The 27,071-nt window shown below is 44.3% G+C and overlaps 1 protein-coding gene across 14 annotated transcripts in view; it reads right to left on the bottom strand.

Annotated features, from left to right (window-relative positions):
• The window catches only part of PLEKHA7 (pleckstrin homology domain containing A7), a 220,197-nt gene that overhangs the window by 111,009 nt on the left and 82,117 nt on the right, over positions 1 to 27,071 (bottom strand). The window lies entirely within an intron of this gene.

Raw genomic sequence — 27,071 nt, 5'->3', positions numbered from 1 at the left:
ACCAGTTTCCTTCTTAATTTCCTAGTGATGCCCATTCAGGAAGGGAGCCTCATGTCAAGAAACACAGCAGGAAGAAGGTGCCTGACCCAGAGGACTCAGAGTACCCAGACTTTCCAGTGAGCAAACCAATGAGCCCAGAGAGAATATCCTGACAGACTTCTTTGGCTTAATTCTGGTATTTCTTTTTGATTTTTTTTTTTTTTTTTTTTTTTTTTTTTTAGGGCAGGGGGCAAAGCAGGACGGAGAGAAGACAGAGCAGGGGAGATAGCAAGAGAGTGTGGGTTTGGAGCGACAACTGGGTTCCAGTTGCAACCCCACACTGCGAGTGCAGGCTTTGTGAAAGACCTTCTAAATGGTGCCTAGAATTAAGTAGACAAACAATAAGGGTAGCTGGTCTTATCAAGATCTCTCTCCCTAAAGAAAACCTACTAGCTCTCCACATCCCTAAATAGTGGGCCGGCTACACACTGAAGTGACAGATTTCTACAGAGAGCCAAATTGTGTGAGGAAGGCAGGATAGTGGATAAAGAACCAAATAAAAGAGATATTCCAAACTGTAATTTCCATAAGTGTATCGTATCATATTCTAGGCACTCTGCAGTCATTATATCATTCTTGAGTATAATCCTAGAAGGTGGGTACTATTATCTCTATTCTACAGATTAGAAAACGTAAGGGGTTTATGCAAGATTACACAACTAAGTAGGGACAGAGCCTGAATTCAAACCTAAGCCTTTAACTCCAGAGCTGGAGTCAAAGGCTGGACCATTTCCCATGAAGACAAACACAGCAAAACCAGCTCTCACTTTCTCATGGCAAGAAGAAAACTTTGCTACTGGATAAGGGCTTAGTAAAGGAAGCCATGCTTATTAGAGTAACCACACTCTGGAAATAAACCTCCAGAGTTTCCTGTCCCTGGCGGAAAGTCCCAACACTCTGGCTGAAAATATGGAAACTGGGGGGATCCCTGGGTGGCTCAGCGGTTTAGCACCTGCCTTTGGCACAGGGCACGATCCTGGAGTCCCGGGATCGAGTCCCATATCGGGCTCCCGGCACGGAGCCTGCTTCTCCCTCCTCCTGTATCTCTGAGCGCCCCCCCCCAATCATAAATAAATAAATAAATAAATAATTAATTAATTAATTAATTAATCTTAAAAAAAGAAATATATATATATGGAAACTGGTAGAAAGCCTGAAGGTCAGAGCCCAGAACTTGTTGGTAGAACTTGTTGGTGCTCTTCAACCCAGAACAACTGCTAACTTTGAAGAGGGTGCTGTACACTGGAGAAAAAAAAAAAAAAAAGAAGAGGGTGCTGTGAAGGACATGGGAGTGAAAGCCTCCTCACCATCCCCTGCTCCTGAGCACCCCCACTTTGGCTGCAGCTGTACACTGCCATCGCTAAATCACACAATTTCACTGTGCTCTTCCAGGTCCAGACTCAATTCCCCAACGTCAAACTCTGTCGGTGGGGAGGAATGCAGAAGGTGGAGAGAGCGCCCGTGAATCACTTTCTCTGCTAGTGATGGTATCTGATGCATGTTAAATGCCTCCCTGCAATTCCTCAAGTGTCTATGAATCAGTGAACCAAGAACACAGAGGGCACCAAGGAAAAATCCGCCATTGCCAGGGAAAAAAAGCAAACCTTGAGAAGCCTCCTTACTAACGCACAGAGACTTCTAAAACCCAAGGTGAGGAAGAGATAGGGACAGCTCAGTCATCGAGACACTTGGGCCAATTGGCTACAAACTAGACGTTAAAAGAACCTTCACTGAAGGGGTAAAATCCATTTCTCCTCAGTCTCATCTGGACAGTGACCCGGCCAAAACTGAATAAAAGAGAAACTAGGAAAAGTCATCTGCTCTCCCTGAGCTTCAGTTTCTTCTTCACTATGGGTCCTGGAATACGATCACTCCTCCTCAGCTTGCAAGATCAAACAAGACACATGACAGTCCCCAAGGTTCTGCTATCCACCTCCCCCTCCTCATGCTATCTCTTCCTGGGAAAGCTCAGTCACTGCCATGGGTAGGATTCCTGAAGCTCTATATCCAAGGCTGTCCATTCTCTCGATCCCTAGATCCAAACACTTACAGGACACTTCTACCAAGGTGTCTCCTGTGCACCATTAAATCAACATATTTCAAAATGGAGTCCTTCCCACCATATTTCTCATCTTTCATTCCCCATGATGGTAAACCACTATTTTGTGGTTTTCAAGTAGGGGCATTTGGAAAAACGGCAGTGACATTTTTGTTGTCATAGCAATTAAGTGACATTGTGTGGGCAGGGGGCCCAGATTGCTAAATAACACTGTCCTGCACAATGAAAATTTGTCCCTCTCCAAAGGCCAATGGGAATACCATATAGAAATGCTGGAAATTATTCTACCCCTTTCCCTCATTCCCTATCAGAGACTAGTCAACTCTACTTCCATATCACCAACCAGTCCATCTTCTCCATCCCCACAGCACTCTCACTGGGATGACTGAGTAGCCTCTAAGGTCATCATTCTATCTCTGCACTCGCCCACCTGTTCCTCACAGTGGAACGTTTAACAGTCTTCCACATAGCCACCTGTAATATCTCTAAACCTACAGATTATGTCACTCCTTGCCCTCAAATCATCCAGCGCTTCCCCTGACCTTCTGGATAAAGGCAAATCCCACCCTTCACCTGTTCCCTGACTTATGGTTTCCCATTCCTATGAGGATGCCTATGTTTCGGTGGTACCTCAGTGCCTTTACACACACCATTCCCTCTTCTTGAAGGCTGTCTCCCTGTCTTTCTGGCTAACTTCTATCTATTCTTCAAGGGTCAGTGCAAGGGTCACCACCTTCTTCTAGAAGCCCTCCCTAACACCAGGCAGAGTTAAGTGCCTGTTGGTATACACCGGAATCACACATTTACCATCTTATTCTGATGGTTGTTTTCTTGTCCTGCCTCTCAGTTGGCTCTGATTCTCCAGCACTCAGCCTAGGATACAATATCAGCTTTATGAATTAGAATTTACAGCTTACATCTGACACTTATAGCTGACAAAGCATCATCTAATGAGATACAATGAATGACCTGGAGAGACAGTTACTGTCATTATTACCATTTTACATTTTACAGAGGAAACTAAGGCTCTGAGAGGTTGAGTTCTTGTCCAGGTTCACATGGCTAGCTAGGAAGTGGAGCCAAGACTTGAAGGCAAATTCTTTGCTTTTTGTCACGTGAAATCCAGTTGGGAGTGGGAGGTGTCATAGCCTGTCTTCTTTAGACCTGCGAGTAATCTCACCTGCAGACAGAGCTCTGGAAAAATCCATCTATATTATGCAGCTGCACAGCACCACTGGGAAGGAGAGGTGTCATTGTCCTGTCCTCACAGGCCTGGGTGGAGGGTAGCCTCACGTGCAGACAGAATCAGAAAACCCATCCAGATTCTCCAGCTGTACAACATCACTCTTTCCCATTCCCTTTCCCTCACCCCAATCACACCATGCAGAAATCCCAAAGCCAGCAAAGAGCCTAGTTTTAGTGTCAGAAACAGCTGCACTGTGCCTGCATGCAGCATGACGGCTCCAGTGAGCCTGCTAGGTGCAGGGAGGGACAGCGGAGGATGGGTGGTTAAGTGGCAGCATTTAAAGTTGCCAGGTATTAAGTGCAAGCCCCTCTAAACAGGCTGCGTACAGAGGTGTGTCAGGCAAGGCTGTTGAGTGCCTGGGAGTGGGGCAAGAGAGCTGGGACAGGGAGGAGGCCTCCTTCCTGAGCTATCCCGTTGTGCCACGCAAAAGGCTGCTAGTTCCTAATTACTTTCTCAGACTTTTCATGAGCACCACACACATGGCATTTTGCTTCAGGAACACAAAGCAAACAGAATGGGATTTCAGACTTGATTCTAACCATGGCTGCAGCACAGTATATTCCCTAGTGCGCGCGCGCATGCACACACACACACACACACACACACACACACTTGGCTCAAATGTGAATTTAAAAGACGATTAAGGAAATGTGCAGTTTGGTTCTGCAAGCCTCTCAGGGGGCAAGGAAAATGATAAATGCTCATTTCAGGGCTCTGGATGGCAATCACTACCCACTTCAACGGTGTCATTCAGACATCACCATGACAACCACGGAAAGGCTTCCTTCCTCTGTGGCAAAGACAATAGAAATTTTAATTAAGGCTATTCATTTTTTTTGTCTGACCAATGGAAGAAAAACATCAACAAAATGTTACCCAGAAATACATGACCAGGAACACTGTCAGAATTCAAAAATACTTCTGAGGCTTTCCACTGAGTCACATGATCTATATCTCCAAAGCCCTCCCTCCTGCCCCTTCAACAACTCAAATTTTATAGATCTCATAAATCCAGACATGTCTAGATCTTTTATCAAACATTATAAAACTAGGTAAACACTCCAATTTAATTTTCTGACTATGATTGAGAGCAAGATTTTAGTCATTTTTATTTCAGTCATAAAATTCGAAAGGTCTGGCATATTGCCATAAAGTACTTCCAATAAACTCTGAGAGGGCCCAAGATTAGACAAGTGTTCAGTGGCCTTTGGGCAGGAGTTAGATCTAGATTCAAGCATTTACTTTGTTCCCCTGGGTTTCTTTGGGTTCATTACTTAACCTCTCTGAGGTTTAGTTTCCTGGTCTGGAGGACAGAAATAACACTGGCTACCTGAGAGCATCAAGAAAAGCAATGGCGACCATAATATACCGGCATGTGGCCCAGTACACAGTGGGCTATCAGTAAATGGCAGCAAGTATCATCATGACTCTGCCTTATTTTGCCCTGGAAGAATTAAAAAGGTGCTGTTCTTTTTCCTCTAGGAAACGTCTCTAGTATATGTGGCTCCTCTCCCTCCTCACAGGCCTAAATCCAGATGTTCATCTTCTCTCCCCCCGGACTACTGCAACAGCATCCTCAGTGGCCTCTGCTTCCAGACACTGCTCTCTCTAGTCCACTGTACTTATGGCCACCTAGCCAATATTCAAAAATCCAGAACTGTGCTAGTCACTTGGCTCTGGATGGACCTCTGACAGAACTTTCATGGAGAAAAATATAGCTTTACTGAAAAATATTTTTAAAGGCCTAACTGAAAGGAGAACTAGGAAATCCCAATGTTGTAAAAATATTTGACTCTTCCCTAAATCAATCTATAAATTCAGTGTGACACCAATCGAGGTCTCAGGGGTTTTTTATGAATCTTCACCAACCCATCTTAAATCTAAGTTAAAGAGCAAAAGGACAAGAATCACCAAGAACATTTCATCACCGTAGAAAGTTCTACTGGGCAGCGTTATTCTAGAGTAAACAATTTTTTTCAATGGGGTTTATTTTGGAGAAATGTGTTTGATATAGATAAATTTAGCACAAAAACAGGGAGGCAGAGAGAAAATATGTTAATAAAAGCACTGACAGGTGGCCTCTGACTGGAGGTGGAGAAAACTGGGTAGCTTTCTCTGCCAACCCCGTGTAGGAATCAAGCCAGGAAAAGGGGAGGCAAAGAAGAAAAGCAGATTGAGAAAGAGGTAATGATCTTTATCAAAGGCCTAATGGGTTTCCAGCACCATGCTTTGTGTTTTCCCTATGATTTCCATTTCATATTCATCATGAGCATGTAAGGTATATAGCATTATTTCTACTGAAGATTAGGGAAACCTTAAGAAAAGTAAGTGATGTGCCCAAAGGCAAAGACCTCTTGTGAGTGGTAGGGTGAGGACCCAAACCTAGCTCTCTGGGATTTCTCTTTCTACCACACTTGTGAGCTGTTCCAGGCCTGTTCTTAGCAATCCCAGGTATCAGTAGGGACATAGAGAGCCCAGGTGCCAGAAGAGCACAGGAAAGTGCTTGCAGACTCATGGGACAACGTGAGGGGAGAGGCATCTAGTAGACATACTCCAATTCTCACTTCCCCTTTTACCTGGAAGGCACCTGGGCCTTACTTACAGAAAAACACATGTGCACACAATAAACGAGAAGGCCTCAGAGCCGGAGAAATCCAGGTCATGCTCCAAGGTGCCAACTTACTGTGTAATGGGTAAAGAACTCTCCAAATTTTAAGCCCCTTATGGGTTGTAAATCCCCAGTTATACTCTGACTGCCCAATAGAATATTCTGTCCTCAAACATACAGTTGGATCTCAATAAATTACACTTCACTGATCCATAACTCCTGTTAAAAAAAAATAACAACAACAAAAAAAAAAAAAACCAAGCATATGTATGGTCCAGCTGGCCCTTAGCTGAGGTGGCAAGGACGGGGCTACAGTGAATTCCCCTTCTGTGCAGGCCTTATAACTTTTATGAGGTATTTTACTGAGTTACAAGAAGTAGACTCTGAAATGCTGGCATCAGCAATTATACTTGGATAAATTAAATGGAACAAACTACTTAAGGGCATAGACACCCCACTACATTTCTTCCTTTTACCAGTATTCAATTTGAGATGACTACCCATCACCACCGCCACCATCCTCCCATGTTCTTTTCCTTGTTAAAAAAAAAAAAAAAAAGTTATGCACAAAATTATACACAACTTGGTGGTCTCTGGAGAGACAGAAGGTAAGTAAGAAACAAGAGGGTAAAAGGCAGGCAGCTTTCCAGGCAGAAGTGATTAGATTCTGACACCTGCTCGATGCAGGGAAGAACACCTGTGATACCTCGCTACCTCCACCGCCACCCCCACCCCCCAAAAAAAAATCTCTATTCTAGGACAAAAATTCTCAAACTAGTTCAAGTGATACAACATGTAGAAGTCATGATGTTCCTTTTGCATAGGGAAAACTCAAAAAAAACTAAAAAAAAAAAAAAAAAAAGACAACTAAGGAAAAGAAATCACCTCTAAGTCCACTGACCAGATTCTAGTGAGGACAAATTAATATGACCCAAAAGTTTCAGAGAATTAGATGGGATTTATATACTATTCCTTAAATTCCACCACTAGCAATTTATTTGGATAAGTGTTGTCCTTTCTAGCTTTTCTTCTTTTTTGGTTTGATAACAACTTGAAACATAATTCACATGTCAAACAATTCATCCAGGGCAGCCCCGGTGGCTCAGCAGTTTAGCGCTGCCTTCGGCCAGGGACGTGATCCTGGAGACTCGGACCGAGTCCCACATCAGGCTTCCTGCATGGAACCTGCTTGTCCCTCTGCCTGTGTCTCTGCCTCTGTCTCTGTTTCTTGAATAAATAAATAAAATCTTAAAAAAAAAAAAAAACCAACAATTCATCCATTTATTTTTTTTTCAATTTTTTTTCAATTCATCCATTTAAAGTGTACAATGCAATCGCTTTTATATAGCCAGAGTTGCGCAACCATAACCCCAATCAATTTCCGAATATTTTCCTCACCCTAAAAAGAAACTTCATACCCTTTAGCTGTCATTCCCCTTCCAGCTCTATTTTCTATCTCTATAGGTTTCTCTATTCTGTTCATAGAAATGGAATCATAACACTGTCATCTTTTTTAACTGGCTTGTTTCCTCTAGCATCATGTTTGCAAAGTTCATCCTTATTGCATGTACCTCACTTTTTCATTGCCAAATAATAAATATTCCATTATATGGATGTACCACATTTCATTTATCCACTATCAGCTGGTGGACATTTGGGTTATTTCCACTTAGGAGATATTATGAATAATGCTGCTTTGAACATTCATGTAGGAGTTTTCATGTGGACGTGGTTTTCATTTCTCTTAGATATGTACCTAGGAATGAAATTTGTGAATCTTATGGTAACTCTATGTTTAGCCTTTTGAGGACCTGCAGACTGCTTTCCAACATGACTGCATAATACAGCTGTGTATTAGTGTTCCAATTCTTCCACGGTCTTACCAGCACTCTTTTTTAAAAGATTATTTATTTGTTTGTGTTAAAGACAGAAAGAAAGAGACTGGGGGAGGGGCAGAGGGAGAGAGAGGAAAAGAATCTGAAGCGGATGCCCCGCTAAGGCTCCATCCCACACCCCTGATATCATGACCTGAGCCAAAACCAATAGTCAGATAGATGCTCAACCAACTGAGCCACCAGGACGCCTCTTACCAGCACTTTTTAATTATCTTTTTAAGTGTGTGTGTGTGTGAGAGAGAGAGAGAGAGAGAGAGAGAGAAGCTGTACCTCACAATGATTTTGATTTGCAAAATCATTGATGTTGAGCATCTTTTCACATGTTTATTGGCCATTTGTTTGAGTATCTCCTTTGGCCCAGCTTTTCTTTCAAGCTGCAATCACCTCCGGAGAGGGATACTGTTTGAATTCAAGTGTTACTTATTAGCTGAACAATGGTAAGTAAGTCACTTTTACCAGCTTCAGGTTCCTTACCTGTATTACTACTCAGTACCTAACAGAAGTTGTGAGAACTGAGATGATGCACGTAAAGGACTTAGCACACAGCTGGGCACTTAGTAAAGGATCAGCAAGTGACATCAAGTATTATGAACAACAGACGTGATCATTAACACTTCACATTCCATTAACTCTTGGAAGCAGTTTTTCTCATAATGTGAGAGACTAACATCTAGGACAGAGAGCCTAGGAACAGGAGGCAAGAGGGGTTCAAAAGAGGGAGTAAAAAGGGAAAAGAAAACCATTACCAGTGGACCACTTTCAGATTCCTGTTTTAGGAGTCACTACCAAAGGCCCGCTTCGATCCTGTTTTCCCACCCTTCCCATAATGATATAACACCTAATGCATGGTACAAAACCCATTTCTGTTTAGAATAGCAAGTTTCCCGTTACTGCCATCGAGTCCTGACTGAATACAGGAAGGCAGGCTTAGTCATGGCTCTATCTCTCTATGGCCTTGCACACTGCAGGACAGTACATTAGGTGATCGATAACCAAAGTGAATCAAACAGGAGGAGTACATGAATAAATGGACAGAGAATGTGTTTGGGATATATGCTCAGCTAGGTGACTGAGGACTCCCTTCCCCAAAAGGTTCTAGAAAAGGCTGAGAAGCAGCACCTCAGACAGCAGCCAAGCTCCTCACTGCCCATCGACAGCCCACCACACAGCACAGATGTCTACACTGGAATATTTTTCAGCTCTTTACCACCAGCCCTCAGGGATTACAGATTCTAGAGAATGCTGCTTTCCTTTATTTATTTCTTGAAGTCATGAGGGAGAAGGTGAAAAGGCCTCCATTTATGCTTTTTGGGCATATAAATAGCTCACAGTGTAAAGAAAAGGGGAGTCAGTGGTTCCAAATTCAAAATAAAGACAGGCTGTTCTGACAAGGTCCAAATTACAGAGCGCTCCAGGCACAAACACAGAGAGACACTTTTCAGAGAAATTCTATTTTCCTATTCAATTCCAAAAGAGAGAGCCAAGCCAAGAAAACCCTCACAGCCTTCCACAAATTGATTTGGTTTCAGCAGCTGTTTGGGGCAGCACACATTCAGACAACAATCCGCCCCTTAGGCTTCTGTCCTGGCCATGTTTCCCTCTTTCAGACGGGAGAAGGACCACTGGCACTGGGTTCTCCAACATGGCGCAAAGACAGAGAAAGCCCCACATTCCTGCTGTACGGTTTTGCAAGTCACTATCTTCCCCCAATATCCTTCATGGCCCAAACTGCAGAACCCTCTCAAAGACCTGGAAGCTATCAGAGCATGACAGGTTTGGATTTTGCGGTCCATTTTGGGGGGCCCTCTTTACAGGCCTGCACTGCCATAGAACATTCTTTACTCCTCCACATTATCACTATTCAAGTCATCTGCAGAACTCCTTCACTCATGTCTCCTGATTCACTAAGCACAAACAACTGTTGAATGCCTGCTGTATACTCATCCATCAGGCCTACAGCTGCTCCAAACACCAGACTGATTGTTTGAGGGTCAACACTTCTAAATGCTTTGTTTCCTAAGTTGTTCATTATGGTATTATTTTAACAGTATAAAACAAACAAACAAAAACTGGTAATCACCCAACTATAGTACCATAAGGGAATGGCTAAACAAAATATGGTGTTTCTACTTGATAGAATACTGCCCGGCCATTAAAAGCAGCATTTATGAAGAATCTAAGCTTAGTAACTGTTTATGTTAAATGAAAACCAAGCAGGACCCACACACTGATACAAAATATAACCTCAACTATGTTTAAGAAATGTAAAGGATAAGTAAGAATAAAAATAGGCCAAAATGTTAATTCCAAGATTATGAACAATATCTTCTCAGTATACTTCTCTGAATACTCTTGCTCACTGTAGAAAATTTAGAAAATAAAAGCACAAAAAATAAAAATAAGTCATCTGTAACATGTCACCACTGTTACCAATTTGGTATTTTGCTGTCAGACTAAAAATTCACAAATACAGTTTACATATGCTGCTTGCAAAAATTTTTTAAATCTTTAAAATGGGAAGGAGGAAGAAATGCTCAGACATACGAATAAGTTAACTGGAAAAGTCAAAATCGTATGTACAAAATGACTAAAAGCATGTTCTGTAAAGACTTTCACTGCTTTGTGAAACTGTCAAATTTGTGCCGTGTTATGTATACCTTAATTAAAACAAACGAACTTTTCTCCCACCTCCCCCAAACATCTAGAAAAAATACAGTAAGGTGAAATGAATGCTTTTTTCCTCCTCTATCATCCAATTTTGGAAGTAGTTACACTACCTTAATGGCAAAAAAAATAATTTTAAATATTCTGTGTTTTCCTCAGTCACCATAATCTAAAGTATCTATTAGCAACTTTCCTTTAAAACAGTCAAGTCCCCTCCAGGCAGCCTTCTTTGCTGCAGAGCCCCAGAGAACAGCAGGACGGAGCCTTCAGGTGAATATCTGCAGGGAGGGCCTTGCAGGAACCCCCAGCCCCACTCCAAGCCTGTGAGCACTTCTCCAGAGGAGGGCAGGGAAGTAGAAACACATCCATACGTGATGGTACCTCAGTTAAGGCTGGGCAAGAAGGCCTTTGAAATGACTGGCAAGGGAGATTCCTTTGTTTCTTTTCCCCCTAACTGTCCCTGTATTTCGTCCCCTTGAACATTCTTCCCCAGTCTTCCCCAGGCTCCCACTCCCCCTCCTCTGGAATCTACTGTCATTAGTCTCACAACCCCACCTAAACCTAAAGTTTAAAAACACTTCATTTCAAAATGAAGTGTTTCATTTAACACTCTCCCCCCCCCCCAAAAAAAAATTGTGAAACAGGAATCCCTCCACTTTCTAGTTGAGGAAGATGAGGCTCTGGAAGGTGAAGGGCTCCAGGCGGTGGAACCCAGGTTTTCATCTCTAAAGGCTATGCCTCCCTTGACAGCAGATCTCTAGGTTCCAAAGTCAGGGACAGTTCTTCTCATCCAGGCTTTTGGCACAGCCTGAGAGGACGTGTCTGGGGAGGTGTTGGCTTGGCGGGCTGGATGCCACCCAGTGCGGGGGATAGCCCTAGAGGGCCAAACAGGTCATGTGACAAACAGCAGGTCCTTGAAGGCATCGGACTTGGGCTGGAGAGGAGGATCAGCTGCTGCGGTTCACAATAACCACCTGCACCGGAGTCAGGAACTACAGACCAGGAACAAGCCTAGTCAGGATTTACACACGGGAGGGGTTTAGATCTCAGCTCCCTCTCCTACTCCATGACCGCGAATAAGTTACTTAACTACTTTCCTTGTTTACAAAATAGAGATGGTTATAGCGCCCTCTTTGTAGAGATTTTAGGCAGATCAACTGTGGTATGTTCATTGTGGCAAACACTTCACATGCACTCACCAGACAGCAGCAAGTATAATACTAACAATTAATATCAGCAGTGATGATGGTATTAGAGCACATCACAGTGGGAGAAAATGTATAGCCAAGAGACAGCGTTCAAGGTTACTGAAGAAACAAAAGGACCTTCGGTTTCTCAATCTTTTTCCTCTTCACAAAGACACTGAAGCGCCTTCACGTTCGGTGCCTTTTCCTCTCAAGATGTCCTGCTATAAAGAATCAGTGAAAATCATGTCATGTACTGTGAGAATTCTGATGAATTTCCATCCATAAATTACTGAGCAGAAAGAGATGATTTCACAAGACCTACAAGGCAACATCTACAGTCAAAGAGAAGTCAGCCAGAGCCCCGTGGATATGGAGTGGGGCCTGCTCCCCACCACACCAGCCCAGGCGGCAGCAGGGAGCATGCGTGAGTACCACACCAAAAGCAGCAAACTCCGCCACCTTGACACCCCCACACGTTCCCCCTCTGGGCTCAGTTTCCTTGACTGCAAATAAGTGCTGAACTAGCTGAGCTTTGTTGTGCCCAGAACCCAGAGACCTTTAATCTCCAAGCTCATCTGCATGCATCTCTGCAGACGGGTGCAGGCTTCGCAGCCCGAAATCAAGGCTCATGTACCCATCACCATGCACTTCTCTGGGTGCTGGTGAGGAAAGAAAAGAAGATGGTGCTGGTTTTGAGATTTTCATAAAATATCTGTCAGCCCTTCAGAAATCTCACCATAAAAAAAAAAAATAAAAGAAATCTCACCATAAAAAGAAACTATCTCACAGAGCACAGATAATAAGCTAACAAATCTTGCAGAGACAATGACCCAAAAGAGGTATCACAATGGCCACCAAGAAAGAGAAGGTGAAATTTAAAGTGAAAACAGGGAAAAATTAACATGACGGGCAGAAAGAGGACAAGGGTCATATATACTTGGCCAAATACAAGTCTCAATTTGCTGTGCTGAGTTCTGCACTTCTGAATTTGAGAAAACCTTCAAGTGTTGGTAATTAGCCTTGGATCTTATCATCGCCACTTAATATAAGAGTACTGTTTTAAAAACACTAACACATTCAAGGTGTCACTTAATTCTCACAACAAACATTTCTTTCTATCATAATCAGATGAGGGAAGGGGCTTATAATAAGTTTAAGAGACTTGCCCAAGATCCCACAGCTAGGAAGTTCAGGGCTGGCTGGCAAACCATGGCCTGGTGTCCAAATTCAGTGGTCTTTCCAGGTTTATTTATGCCTTCCTTCTGCAAGCCAAAATGGAGAGGAGGAGACAGCCTATATCCAGCGTGATTTTCATTTATGTGTGTAGCCCAGTACAGTAGCCAAGTTGGGGAGAAGCCAACAATGCATATTTTAAAAGTGAAGTCCCCAAACATAAATGTCGTAGGATGCTATTTGGGAACGTCCCTGACACACAGCTTCTACAGCTAAAGCAGTGGTCTCAACTGGGGTGATTTTGCCCCCAAGGGACATGTGGCAATGTCTAGAGACGTTTTTGATTATCATAACTGGGGGATGTTACCAGCATCCAAGGGTTGTAGAAGCAAGATGTTGCTGAACATTCTATAATGTATAGGATAGCCCCACAACAAAGAATAATCTGGTTCAACAGATGGATGGATGACACTCTCCATCTTAGCAAACGAGAGGAACAGAAAGATAAACTACACTTTCAAAGAATAAAGCTCTTCACACCTATTAGGAGGTATTAACATTCTGGACTTGGCTTCAGGTTCTTCCAAACTTAGCTCCAGACCTAATTCACTGTGTGATCCCAGGCAAGTCACTTGACCAATCTGTGTCATATTTCCCTTGTAAAACAAGGCAGGAGGTGGGAGAGGAATATTTTTTAACAAAATTATTCTCAAACATTTCTATACCGGATAATGGCCTGGGATTCCAGCTAATAGGCAAAATTCCTAGATTTCATTCCCAGAGAGTCTTCGTTTTTAACAAGCATCCCAGGGGAATCTCTTATAGTTAGTCAAGTACAGTTTGAATAGCATGAGAACTATTTTTAAAAATGAAATAAAATGCTCGTAGCTTTTTCTAAGCAGGATTTGTGAGTCTGAGAAATGAGGCCACCAGCATCCCAGGGGTTAATCTAGAGGCCTCCTTACCTGTAGGACAAGTATGGGGGCTCTCTCTCTCTGGAGCTCCAGCTTCTCTAAGGCCCAGAGCCTGGGAGAAGCCCTCCTCACCATAAGACAAGCTAAGGAGCAGCAGAAACTACAAGAACAGCCCCTCAATCTGAGAAGCTGTTCATGGAGCAAGCCCCAGCCTCACACACTCCAGAGAGAGTAGGGAAGGTAATAGGACTTAGGGCAGCCAGACAAATACATTAGCAAACTAGGAGCATAACCATTCTCAAATCACGTAGAGGAACCCACAGGCAAATCCAAATGCAGTTAGAGAAAGGGCTCATTCACTCACAGCAATAATTCAGTCCCTTATGAACCCTTCTGGGAAGACACCTCTACAACATTCAAAAGGACATTGCCAGAAGTGAGGCCTTAGGGATCCCAGCCTACAAAAGGTTGAATGGTCACTGCAAGCACCTGCTACTTTGCCCTGTTTGTCCTCTAGACCTGAAATGAAAGCCAGACACTCACAGCCCTGTTCCCCATCCTTCCTTCCTGTGCCCATGCTCCACAAGTTTGAGAAAAGTGAATCCAGGCCCTGGCTAATGAACCAAATATAAACAGATTCATGCCCTGTTTGTACCTTTTTTTATCTTTAACCTTCGCTAAAGCATCCTCATCCTGTCCAGGTTCCCTACTTAATTACCAGGCAGAGCAGCACAGCCAGAGCACACCCTGGTAATAGAGATGCTAGGTGCATCCACGGGGACTTCTCAGCAAGCCAGTACCACACAGGAAAGGACTAACACAATCCTTTCATTTGTCATTTCACCATTTCTGCTTCCATAAAGGATTTGGAGCGACCCACTATGGTAGATATCACAAGGCTTCTCACACATGTCTTCTCAAAAAGGGAAATTGCTGATAGGACATGGCAGGCATATCTTACTCCTTATTCTAGGAAACTCACTGGACATTAATAAATAACATAGAATCACCTGTGGAATGTTTTTAAAATGATGCCAAAGCCTCAACTCAGACCAAACACATCAGAATCTCTGGCACTGAGTCCCAGACATCAATATTTCTTAAAAGCTCCAAAGAGAATTCTAAAGTGCAGCCAGGGATGGCATCCACCAGGCTAAGGTCTCACAGTGGGGACACTGGGCTCCAACTTGCCAACCAAAAGTACCAGTGACGTTTAGCCCCAAAGTAGATTTGGGATAACAATAACAGGGGCCAGAAGAAAAAGCTTACCCTTTTCAAAGGAAAAAAAAAATGATCGGACACGGAAATTTTAAATGGGGACTGAAGAGCAGAGAAGCAGCTTCCTTACCAAGTGCATAAAACCACTGGGTTTTGCCTCCTAAATGTTTATTTCAATCAAGTGCTAGACCTGTACCAGGCACTGAAAGAAGAAACAGCAAAGTATGAAACCAGGCATCTTGTTTGTGAGCATAGACCTCCTGAGGAGGGAAAACTAGAAGCATGAAGCTGTTCATGTTAAGGCAGGATCCCCTGGTGCTGACTTGCAGGGGAGGGCAAGGAGCCGGAGAAGCTTAGCCAGCCTGGGCTTGGCCCCAGGGATGCTTTGGGCTTCGGGCTCCAGCCTCCTCTGGGCTTCCAGCCACGCTCAGATACTCCCACAGGTGCTGCAGGACTCAATTCCCAGTCTGTTTCCTGTATGATCTGGTCCACCCTGCTGGCCTATTGCCAGCCAGCTCTAAAATGTCTAAGCAAGGGACACAAGGGGCCTCTTACTGCCCGTGAAGTTGCAGCTATATTCATTTCCCTCCAAATTAACATCCTACTGCCCTGTAATAAAGCTGTCAGCTCCCAACAAAGGATGCTGGCTAAGAAAGGTGGCCAAGGCTGTTTGGGCAGAGGGCGCAGCAGCTACTTGATGCCAAGGGTGGGAGGCCCAGGGTAAGACCCTACCCCTCCACTGACAGTTGGCTTTCCCATCACCAGAATGCACTCAGATGCCCCCTCCCTGCCTGGCTGTCCGGCCTCACTGCAGTTACCACTTGGCCAATGCGCCTGGGACTGAAACATAATTAATCCCCGGTCTAGCCACATTTCTTTTTTCCCAGAGAATGAATCTGATAGACCTGCAGTGTCAATAAGGGAGCACTGCTCTGAATGCTAATTGCCCCCACAAGTTCTGCAGAGGGCACGGGAGAGGCCAGGAGGCTGGCCCTCACAGCGTGGGCACGCTCAGGTTTGGAAACCCTACCTGGCGTTATCGGCAGCAACTCGATGCAAGGGCCGCCCTCCCAGTCGAGACAGCAGTAGCCAGAGACCCTCGAGTTTCCTCCAGGGTAACATAAGGCTGGTGGGCAGAGCCACGGCGGTCAGGCGGTGGGGGAGACACGAGTGGGCAGCCTGCGGATCGTGCACAGCTCTGCTCTGCTCCGCTCCACTGAGGGGAGCCAGCAGAGGGTGACGATTTAAAATGCAGCGGTTGAGATTTAGGTTAGATTCACAGATGAACTTCCTGACAGAAAGGGAAGCACTGGAAAGGCTGACCCATTACTTAAGTTTCACTGGGAGCCACAAGAGGCTGATTGTACTGTCTGCCAGGAAGCAAGTGAGCCGCGGGGAGGCAGCCTTCTTTGCACAATGATCAAGGGTATGGACCTCACTGGGTTGACCACAGCCATCTAACATGCCATGACTTTCCTGCTTTTTAGTATGAGATAAATAGAACAGTCTGATAATCCTCACCAAAATGCACTTTGAAATGTACTTATTCTTCATTCTGGGAATTCCAGTTTGGAGAATCTAAGAAAGTGGATTAAAAAAAAAACCCTCAAATATTTTTATGTATTTTAGGGGAAATACGCATTTATGTATTGTGATGGACACAATCTAAATGCCCAACTATTGAATGGGGAATGATTAAGTAAATTATGGAACATATACATAATAGTACAGACTATTATGTAGCAAATAAAAATGTTTTTAAGGAATAGGTAATAATCTGGGAAATGCACGTGACATGATTTAATGTTAAGTGAATAAAACATTAAAGTGTGCATTTTACACACACACAAAAAAAGGTTATGTGCATTTTGAAAACGAATGGTGGGAAATACACCAGAATGTTAACAGTAATCGTCTCTGAGTGTGGAACTAAACGTTTTTATTTTCCCTACCGGTATTCTCCAGATATTATAAAATCAGCACATTACCTCAATAATCAGAAAATGTAGACATTAAAAAAAAAAAAAAAGTCTGTTCTCTGACATGCCTCCGCGCCATAAATCCACTTCATCTGCACGGCCATTATTCCCAGAAAGCAAAACGGTGACATTCAATCTTATACTTGGCAAGACAAACATATTCTCACTTCCAAAATGGCTCGGCGTACCCACTGCAGCCACCTGAAAACCACTCGTCACCATTTCCCACTGGAAAGGTCTTCCCCCCTCAAAGGGTCTTCCCCTCTCAAAGATTCATAGGGCTCTCCTTCTGTGGCCAGAGTCTCCCTTCGCATCCAATTACAACATGCCTAAGTGAGTCTGAAAGGCGAGGGGAAAAGGTGGAATCCTGCAAAGAACAGGGATTTATTGGATTAACCCTGAGAAGCCTTGAACTGCCAGATTCAGAGATGGCCACTATTTACTCAATGTCCACTAAATGCCAGGAACTGGACAGGATGCTTTCACATACTCTGCCAAGTACGAATCATTAGCCCTTGGTGGCACCTGGTGGCTTGGTCAGTTAAGCATTTACCTTTGGCTCAGGCCACGATCCCAGGAGCCAGGGATGAGCCCCGCATTGGGCTCCCTGCTCAGCAACAGTACGCGGTAGGGCTGGGAGTAAAAGCTAACCGCCCAACTCCAAGTCAGGAAAGGTTTCTTCCCCAGTCGCCTCCAACATCAGCATATTTGCAGGAAACAAGATGCAGAGCACACTGCTTCCTTCTAGACTTATTCTCTCACCCTTGGCACCTGAGACAGGCCACCCACCATTTTTTGCCCACTTTCTGTCTCCACCACTGCTCATGGATACAAACATTCTAACCTCATGTGAACACCTCAGTGACCACCTACTCTGGTCAAATTCCCTAACCTGTCGCATGACCCTTAAGAATGACCCAATACTGCAAGATGAGGCTCACTAACATGACCCTCTCTGGGGGTGTCTGAAACTCTGATGAGAATATTTGTGAAAATGAATATATTCATAAAGGACAATCTCCTACACACTCACATCTCTGAAGAAGGCAGGCCTATTGTCCCCTTCTGCAGATGGGAACAGGCTGACCTGCCCTAAGTCTAATAAGCAGCAGAGGTAGCACTAGAACTCTAGTCCTCTGATTTCTGGCCCAGTGATCTTTCTATCACAGAGGAGGATACTAAGAATTTGGGCTCTGAAACCTGAAGGCCTAAGATTCGAATCTCAGCCCTGCTACCTACAAACTGTGTCACCCTAGGCCCATTACTTAAATCCTAAGTCTCTGGGGCACCTGGGTGGCTCAGTTGTTAAGCATCCAATTCTTAATTTCAGCTCATGTCACCATCTCAGAGTCTCCACTGACATGGAGCCTGCTTAGAATTCTCTCTCTTAAAAAAAAAAAAAAAAAAAAAAAAAAGAATTCTCTCTCTTCCTCTCCCTCTGCCCCCCCCCCAACCTAAGTCTCATTTCGCTCCATTGCAACATGAAGAAATTACAGTCTCCTCTTTGCACAGTTACTATGAGGATTAAATGGGATAATACATGTAAAAAGAGCTAATGGGTGTTCACAGACCCTGAAGGTATAGCACTTCCATCTTACCGCTCCACTACGCAAGGCCCAGAAACAGGGTTATCAGAGCCCACACCAGTTTAGATGGAACCAGCTTTCTGCTTTACAAGGCCTGGCCAATAGCCTGCACCTAGTTTTCAGATCTTACTGAAATAACTTTGAACATGCTTCTCTCTCTCCAAAAAGGCCCTTCTCTGCCCCACTTCATGACCTAATTCCAACCCTCCATCACTGGCACCTGAGTTCAGCTTATCCAGATAAGTCTTCCCTTATCTGCCCATATTGGCTTAGGTCCTATAGATTCCTGGATTTACAGTCCTATCAGAGGCTCACCACTATTATCCAAATCATCTGTGTACTTGCCTGCCCCCTCCACTAGACTGAGCCCCACTTGAAGGCAGAGAATATGACTACATTCGTTCTTCAATCTTCAGTACCTATCTGTACGGGTTTCCTATTGCAACTCTAATAAATGACAGGAAATTTAGTGGCTTAAACTTAATGGCTTAAGAAATTTATGGTCTTATACTTCTGGAGGTCAGAAGTCCAAAATCAGCTTCATTGGGCAAAAACCAGTGTCAGCAGGCTACCAAGGGAGAATCCATCCATTGCCTTTTTCAGTTCCCAAAGGCTACCCACATTACTTGGTTCATGGCCGTGTATCACTCCAACCTGTTAAATCCATATTTCCTTCTTTCACTCTGACCTTCTTTTTTAAAAAATATATATATATTTTTTAGTTATTTACTCATGAGAGACACAGAGAGAGAGAGAGAGAGAGAGAGAGAGAGGCTGAGACACAGGCAGAGGGAGAAGCAGGCTCCATGCTGGGAGCCCAACACGGGACTTGATCCCGGGTCTCCAGGATCAGGCTTTGGGCTGAAGGCAGTGCTAAACCGCTGACCCACCCAGGCTGCCCATACTCTGACTCTCTTATAAGGACCCCTCTGATTACACTGGGCCAACCCAGAGAAACCAGAATCATCTTATTGCAGGATCCTTCACTTCATTATACCTGCAAAGTCCCTTTTACCATATAAGGTAACATATTCCCAGGTTCTGGGAATTAGAACATGGACATCTTAATTGGGGGGGTGGGAGGAATCATTCAGCCCACCCCACTATCACAGCACCTAGTACACAGCAAATGGGCAATAACTGCCTACTTCATGCAAGAGGCCATGTTCCATGTGAGAAGTAGAATCCTCTCAGCTGGTTGAGGAAAGTCCCAAAGCCTAAACATTTCCCCCACCCATGGTAGTGAAAATATCCTAAAGGGGCCCTCTCTCCATAATCTGCAACTCCAGATTTCTTCAGCTAACCTGGAAGCAGGCCATGCTTACATCTCCATACCTCCACTCTAGGTAAAAATCTACTAGTTAATGCTCTGAACTCTGAATGTATGGCTAGATGAACCATACTTACATCTCCATACCTCCACTCTAGGTAAAAATCTACTAGTTAATGCTCTGAACTCTGAATGTATGGCTGAATGTATGGCTAGATGGCTAGAAAAAGCATTTGGTAATTACCCTTCGCATAGACTGACAGGCACAGTCTATATCTTCCTGGAGCTCACAACCCACATGGCAGCATCACAATGTGAACAGAAGCCAAAAGGCAGATAGATAAGAGTTCTATCACTTAACAGCATGAATCAGATTCGATAAATACCACATATTATAAATACGGCACACTCTTTGAAATTCTATCAAAATCAAGCTTTAAATTAGCAGACTAACAGTAAGCAACCTAGCAACCCAACCACATGCATTTCTGCTTGAGCCTGGTACCTGAACAAGATGTTGGAACCCCTGAGAAGAGGAGCAGGCCGGGCCCAGGGTTCACTCACCTTACAAAATATGACAGGTGCTAGGAGCTGGCAATGGAAGAATCCCAAGCTGGGATCTGAATCCTAACTCTTTGATCTATCCTGTGTTACCTGGGTTTGTTAATCAACCTCTCTGAGCTTTCTCAACATCCGCACACTGAGCCCAAGTATAATGCTTACAGGTAGTATATTTCCATGAGGGGATGGTCTTCCCTTTTCCTACCCCTTAACTAATAAAGCTAGCAGGGCAAGATAACCCTCCAGGAGAGTGCAAATTGGTGTATATGCACGGTTTCCTTAATGTTCTCCACACATCACCCACACACCACCTCCATGATTCCTACCACTTCCCTGTCCAACCTGTACTTCCACTTTTTTCCTTTAAATAGACTACATAGACAATAATAGCTGCCAAATAATTTGATGCTCTAGCTATACTTCTCTTCAAATACACACGAGAAATTATATACCCATGTATAAAGGTATTAAAATTAAAAACACTCACCTCCTTGGGGGCACCTGGGTGATTCAGTCAGTTAAGTGTCTGCTTTCGCCTCAGGTCACAATTCTGGGATCAAGCCTTGTAGCAGGCTCCCTCTCAGCAGGGGGTCTGCTTCTCCCTCCACCTCTCCCCCTCCCCATGCTCACTCTCTGTCTCTCCAATAGGGAAATAAAATCTTTAAAAAAAATCTCACCCCTATATTATCCGATACGCTTTCACGGTTTGGGAAACTGATGGAAAAACTAAACATTATTACACTATTGATACTAAGAGTGTTTATCAACTAAACACTATTATATGTGCTCAGGTGATTTCCCTTCTGAGACTCAGTTTCTCCAAAACAAGAAACTAAAGAGAATGGACTAGACTACCTTTCCATTTCCTTCTAGTTCCAAGATTCTGAGAGTTATTATCAAATGGTCTGAATAAGCAAAAGAATCTGGGCAGGGATCTTTTTGAAAAGGTAATGAATACCATCCAATATAATTGGAATTATCTGTCTTAAAATCTGAGAGAAGAAAAGGATGAAAGACTGTGCATCTCCTTCATGGGACTTTTTACATCAGTTCTTCATGAGAGAGGGCACTTGGTCTTGTAATCTCAGCTTTGGTGGTTATTAGTTTTATCACCTTAGGCAAGCCATTTCACCTTGTAGTTTCTACGGTTGTAAAATGGGTAATACCTCCTCCACGAGGCTGTTTGGGGATTAAGTGTGAGTAACGTCTGAGTACCTGGAACAAAGCTGGAGTTATCACTGTTTGCTATTACTATTAGGCCTGGACTACCTGGTTTGGTGTACATCTGCCTCTCTACTGAATTATAAGCCCTCTGAAGGCAGGAACACCCTGTTCATCTTCCTCTCCCCCACAGTGCCCAGCAGCGTTTCACACAAAAGAACTTGACTTGAATATGTAAGGAAACCACTCTTACAGACAGAGTTCCTGCTCCAAGACAGGAAACTGAATATTCCCAGAGCTGTACAGATAACAAGCAAAACTTCCCTGATAAAAACAAATGTTCCCTCTTCAAAAAAAAAAAAAAAAAAAAAAAAAAAGAAGAAATTGAGAAATCCACTGAAATGTAAACAGTGCTGTCTTCAGTGCTTGAATCATCATTCCCACCCCCTTCTTCAATCTTCCTTTGTAATATTCTAAATATTCCAAAATATATACATAATAGGAAAAAACTTTAAATTCTTACAAGGATAAATGAGACTGTGTCCCTTGGAGTCGGGGGGGGGGGGGGGTCCCAGTATCCGACATTACATATCTAGTATCTAGCTATCTGACCTCAGGCAAGTCACTCTACTTTCCTAATGACAATAACAATACCTCCTCTGACAACATCACCATGCTGCTGTGGGAACCAGGACACCCAGGTCAGGTCCATGCCACGAAAACCCTACCTCTGCCAACCAGAGCTCTAAAACCTCCTGAGCATGCCTGGAACCCTTATCAGTTGGTTTTTCACTTTTCACTCCTCACCAGATCTTTATTCCTTTATTTGTGTCATACCCTCATAAATGTTATTCTTGTCATAAAAAGAGAATAACCCACAAAGCTGGAGCCTTTTCCTTATCCTATAAATGTGCTACAAAAGTAATGAGGATGAATCTTGAGGCTGTGATAAGTCTCTGTTAATGAGTACCACCCATGCTGGGAACACCACCAGCCGTGAGCCCCTATTTTCAGAGGGTGTTTCTTTCTTCCTTTCTTTTTTTTTTCCTAACACATTTAAAACTTGAGACTTTACTCACTGGCAGATACAGTTTGGAGCAGAGGGAAGGAGGCAAAACAGCTAACTAGAACCAACAGAAAGGATGGGAACTTGAAAACTTGGAGCCTAATAGTTGGCTCTAAACCAAACATTTCCCTTGCCTAAAGTCAAAGCAAACTAGCAATCCCTCGGGGTGCCTGGGATCGATTCAGGTCATGATCTCAGGGTCCTGGGATCAAGCCCCACATCAGGCTCCCTGCTCAGCGGTGAGTCTGCTTCTGCCTCTTCCTCTCCCTTTGTGATCTCTCTTATTCTCACTCTCTCTCTAATAAATAAATACAATCTTTTAAAAACAAAAAATAAAATTAAATAAAATAAAAAATAAAAATTAAATAAAAAATTAAAAAAACCAACAATCCCTTTCCTTCTTTTTCCACATTCAGTTTGTTTTTATTACACTCAAATCAGGAGATAAAACTATAACACTGTGCGCATCTAAGTGTCAGCCAGCATTGAGGCATGCTAATGTACAATCCCCTTAATACACCTTGCATTACCACCCTAATGTCAACACTGGTCCACTAGCAACCTCATTCTTTTTTTTTTTTTTTTAATATTTTATTTATTCCTGAGAGAGAGAGAGAGGCAGAGACACATGCAGAGGGAGAAGCAGGCTCCATGCAGTGAGCCCAATGCGGAACTCGATCCCAGGTCCCCAGGATCAGGCCCTGGGCTGAAGGTGGCACTAAACCGCTGAGCCACCAGGGCTGCCCTAGCAACCTCATTCTTAAAAGGGACCATTAGGTGAGTGAGCACAAGAGGGTTATCATCCCACACAATGACATTTAAAAGTCACAGCCAAGAAAGCGCTGTGTCTCTAAGCCCCATACAGCCTATGGATGAGGAGCAGAGAAGAAAGGACACCAAAAAAACAAACTGACCAAAAAGGACCTCTTTTATACTCATTTTGCAAACACATCAAGAATTAGCCTAGGATGTTAGAATAGATCAATGGGGAAAAAGCAATGTGCAAACATTTGCTGAAACTTTGGTTATTCCTTACTGTGGAAGATAAGTCTTCAGATGTATGACTTCCAGAGGGGGGTGGGTTAGCCAATGATAATTACAATTCCTAACAGCTCAACTTCTTCATCAACTTCCTAATTGACAGGCAGCCCAGGTGGCTCAGGGATTTAGCACCACCTTCAGCCCAGGGCCTGATCCTGAAGACCCAGGATCCAGTCCTGTGTTGGGCTCCCTGCAAGGAGCCTGCTTTCCCCCTGCCTGTGTCTCTCATGAATAAATAAATAAAATATATTTTTTTAAATTCCTAATTGAAAACTGCATCATATATTATTGCAAAAATTAAATAACACATGAAAGCACTTAGAACAGTGTCTGATACACAGTAAATTACCATTTGCACGCCACATCACAGTTTAACATACATGATCCCATTTGATCATAAGAACTATGAGAGGCAGGTTTTATTATTCTCATAGGACATTGGCTCAAAGAGATAATGTGTCTAGAGTTACACAGCTAAAAGTGCCAGGTATCTGGTTGCTCTTTGGACTAACATTCCATTAATCATGGCTAGACCAGAGATGGTATAGCAAGAGTTTCAGCATGCCTTTCTAGTTCAACTGTGCTATGTGCCTATAGTCAGGAATTCACAGGTCTCCAAAGCCTCCTTGAATGATCTGAAGCCAGAAAAGAGGTTTGATGTGAAGGTCAGAAGAAACTCTTCCAGGGCAGTTCTCACATCTGACACTAGGTAGGAGCCCAGGTATGAATGGTCTCTGGAGTTAGCAAAAAAACAATGGCATTTCTGACATTCACATTTTCTATAAAAAACTCTCCCAGCTGTTGCTCCAAGGATCCTCCAGTTATCTTTAATTAATAAAAAATAATAGCTACCAATTAACAAGCACTATATTAAACCTTTTACAAACATCTCATAATCCTCACAATTATCCTTGGGGGGCAAGGAGTATTGAACAGAGGTATCCTTACCTCTCTTTAACAGGCAAGGAAACCAAACACCATCTGCCTCAATTAACCCTCATTTTCTTTCCCCTTGCTCCTGGATACCCACAGGGCCTAGGCCTAAAATACTGGCCTCTTTTCTCTTCAGAGACAGTAAAAAACCTAGGGAGGAATTTTGTGTTTTTGCAAACCAAGACCACAAAGGCTGCCAGGGTCTTTATTGTGTCTTTTGTCTTGATATTATCAGATTCAGAACAAACCTTCAGGGCACCTCTCTCTTAGCCTGGGTACTCTATCCTGCTGTCCATCCCAGGAAAAGGCTCCCTGCTACAGCTGGTGTTGAGGAACACAGTCACAGCCACCATCAACCCTAGTGCCTCCCTTAAGAGGGAAAGAAGACGACAAACCTAGGAGCTGGCATATATAAACAGACTGGTCCTTTTCCCAGGTCGCAGGGGCAGTCAGATCCCAGGACAGAGGCCTCTGCTGCTGCTGGACTCACCTCAGCCTGTGTCCAGCACAGACAGCAGGAATAGGACACATGTGTGTGTGGCGGGGGGAGTCCAAACCAACCCTGCTCAGTCCTCTGACCCTGTCTGCTAACCCCACAATCCCAGAGCCTTTCTGATAATTGCCTCACTTTCCTCACAACCCCTTGACCTCCTACTTGCCTCACAACACTCCCAGGGACGCTACTACCCACCTACTCTTTATAGCCTCACCTTGAGTAGTTTCCCCAGGGAGTGGCCAGGCCATTATCAATGAATATTCAGCCACAACCAATCGGCCAGGAGGTGAGCAGACATTAGAAGGCAGCCATGGGCACACTTCCCATAATAGAAAAAACTTGCTCCTAATCAGGGCTATCTCCAAATCCTCAACTTGCAGAGTGCCAGCAGATCAGCAACAGGGCCCTGCTGGAGAAGGTGGAAGTCTGAAAGCCTGCCACCGGGTATACATAACCACCCTCCCTAGGTGGGAAGACAGGTGGCATGGACTCCCCAGTAACCCGGGTACCAGGGTCAGCTGCCTCCCTAAAGCCAAGCCCTGTCACTCATTTCCTCCCTGGAAGGCTGGAGTGAGATGGGAACTATGTGTCCCTGGGCAGCCATCAGAACAGTCCAGCCCCGGTGGCACCTGGGTGGCTCAGTGGTTGACCGTCTGCCTTTGGCTCAGGTCGTGATCCTGGAGTGCTGGGATCGAGTCCCACATCAGGCTCCCTGCAGGGAGCCTGCTTCTCCCTCTGCCTGTGTCTCTGCCTCTCTCTGTGTCTCTCTCATGACAAATAAGTAAAATCTTTAGAAAAAAAAAAAAAGAAGAAGAAGAAGGAAGAAAGAAGAAAGAAGAAGAATCCAGCCCTGGAGATCAGAACCACAAGGAAGGTGAATCCAGCAAGCCAAGTCACTGAAGCAGGGAACAGAAAATTGAGGAGAGGAATGTGGGGTACTCCGGCAGCCTGTCTCAGAGAACCTCTGACACAATGCACAGCCTACAATCAGAGCTAAGATCTCCTTCCCTGCACTCCATGCCCCCAATAAACCCACTCCCTTTACTCACTTTTCAACCCCCTAAGCCCATCCCCCTCCCTACACCTAGCCCCAGAAAGCCCAGCCCCTCTTACACTCCTAAGAGCATCAACTGCCAAGATATGCTTATCTTCTCATCACACTAACTACAGATCCATCAACCCCTCAGTTTATAAGGCTAAGTACTCCAGCCTCAGCTGACAAGAAAAAAAACGGTTTCCCAGGTCTTTAAAGCACAATGCTGCCAGGAGGGCTGAGTTTGGCAACTCTCCATAGGCCCCAGATGGGGCAAAATCTCTTCAGGCTTGCCTCCAACCAGCCCCCTCCAACCTACCTCCCCCAAAGCCAAGCCCCATCCACAGCCCTTGATTTAAGCCTGGGCTCTTCCATTCCCACTCAATAGGGGCCCACCCGAAATACCTTGCGAGACTAACCAGTCTTAGAATCCACCTTTCCCTAGCCAAGGAGGAGAGAAACTGAAACCCTCTTGAGAGAGGAACCACATCCCGCCCTCAGCTCTTCCCCACCTTGACCTCCTCCTTCCAGTAGGCACGGAGGGCACTGGGAGAGACAGGTCAGGTGACCACCGGGTGGACCCTCTTGCCTCCATCCATAGTCCTACAGATCAGGGGCCTGAAAAGACACCCAGAGGCACTTGTTGAGCAAGTGCAGATTTTCAGGTACTAGGGCTGGGGTAAGGCAGGCCTTTCCAGAAAACTTCAGGTGGTCAGCAGAGGACCCATGTCTCACACACCTGGCCTGGAAGCTTCATCAGGAAGCTGCCCTGGGACAAGGGGTGGGCGTGTGGTTGGTTTCAGAAAGCAAAGGAGGAAAGGTAGAGGCTGGTTCCAAAGTAGGAAGGGGGGAAAAAAAAAAAAACAGCTGCTCCCTCTCTGCTCTAGAAGGGTGATGGTGCTGTCCCACTGGCAGGGAAGGGGATCCCTTCCTCTCAAGTGT

Source organism: Canis lupus, chromosome 23, assembly GCF_048164855.1.
Source record: "Canis lupus baileyi chromosome 23, mCanLup2.hap1, whole genome shotgun sequence".
NCBI classification, from domain to species: Eukaryota; Metazoa; Chordata; class Mammalia; order Carnivora; family Canidae; genus Canis; species Canis lupus.
The sequence above is the reverse complement of the archived record's forward strand: the minus strand, read 5'-3'. Positions and strand labels throughout refer to the sequence as shown.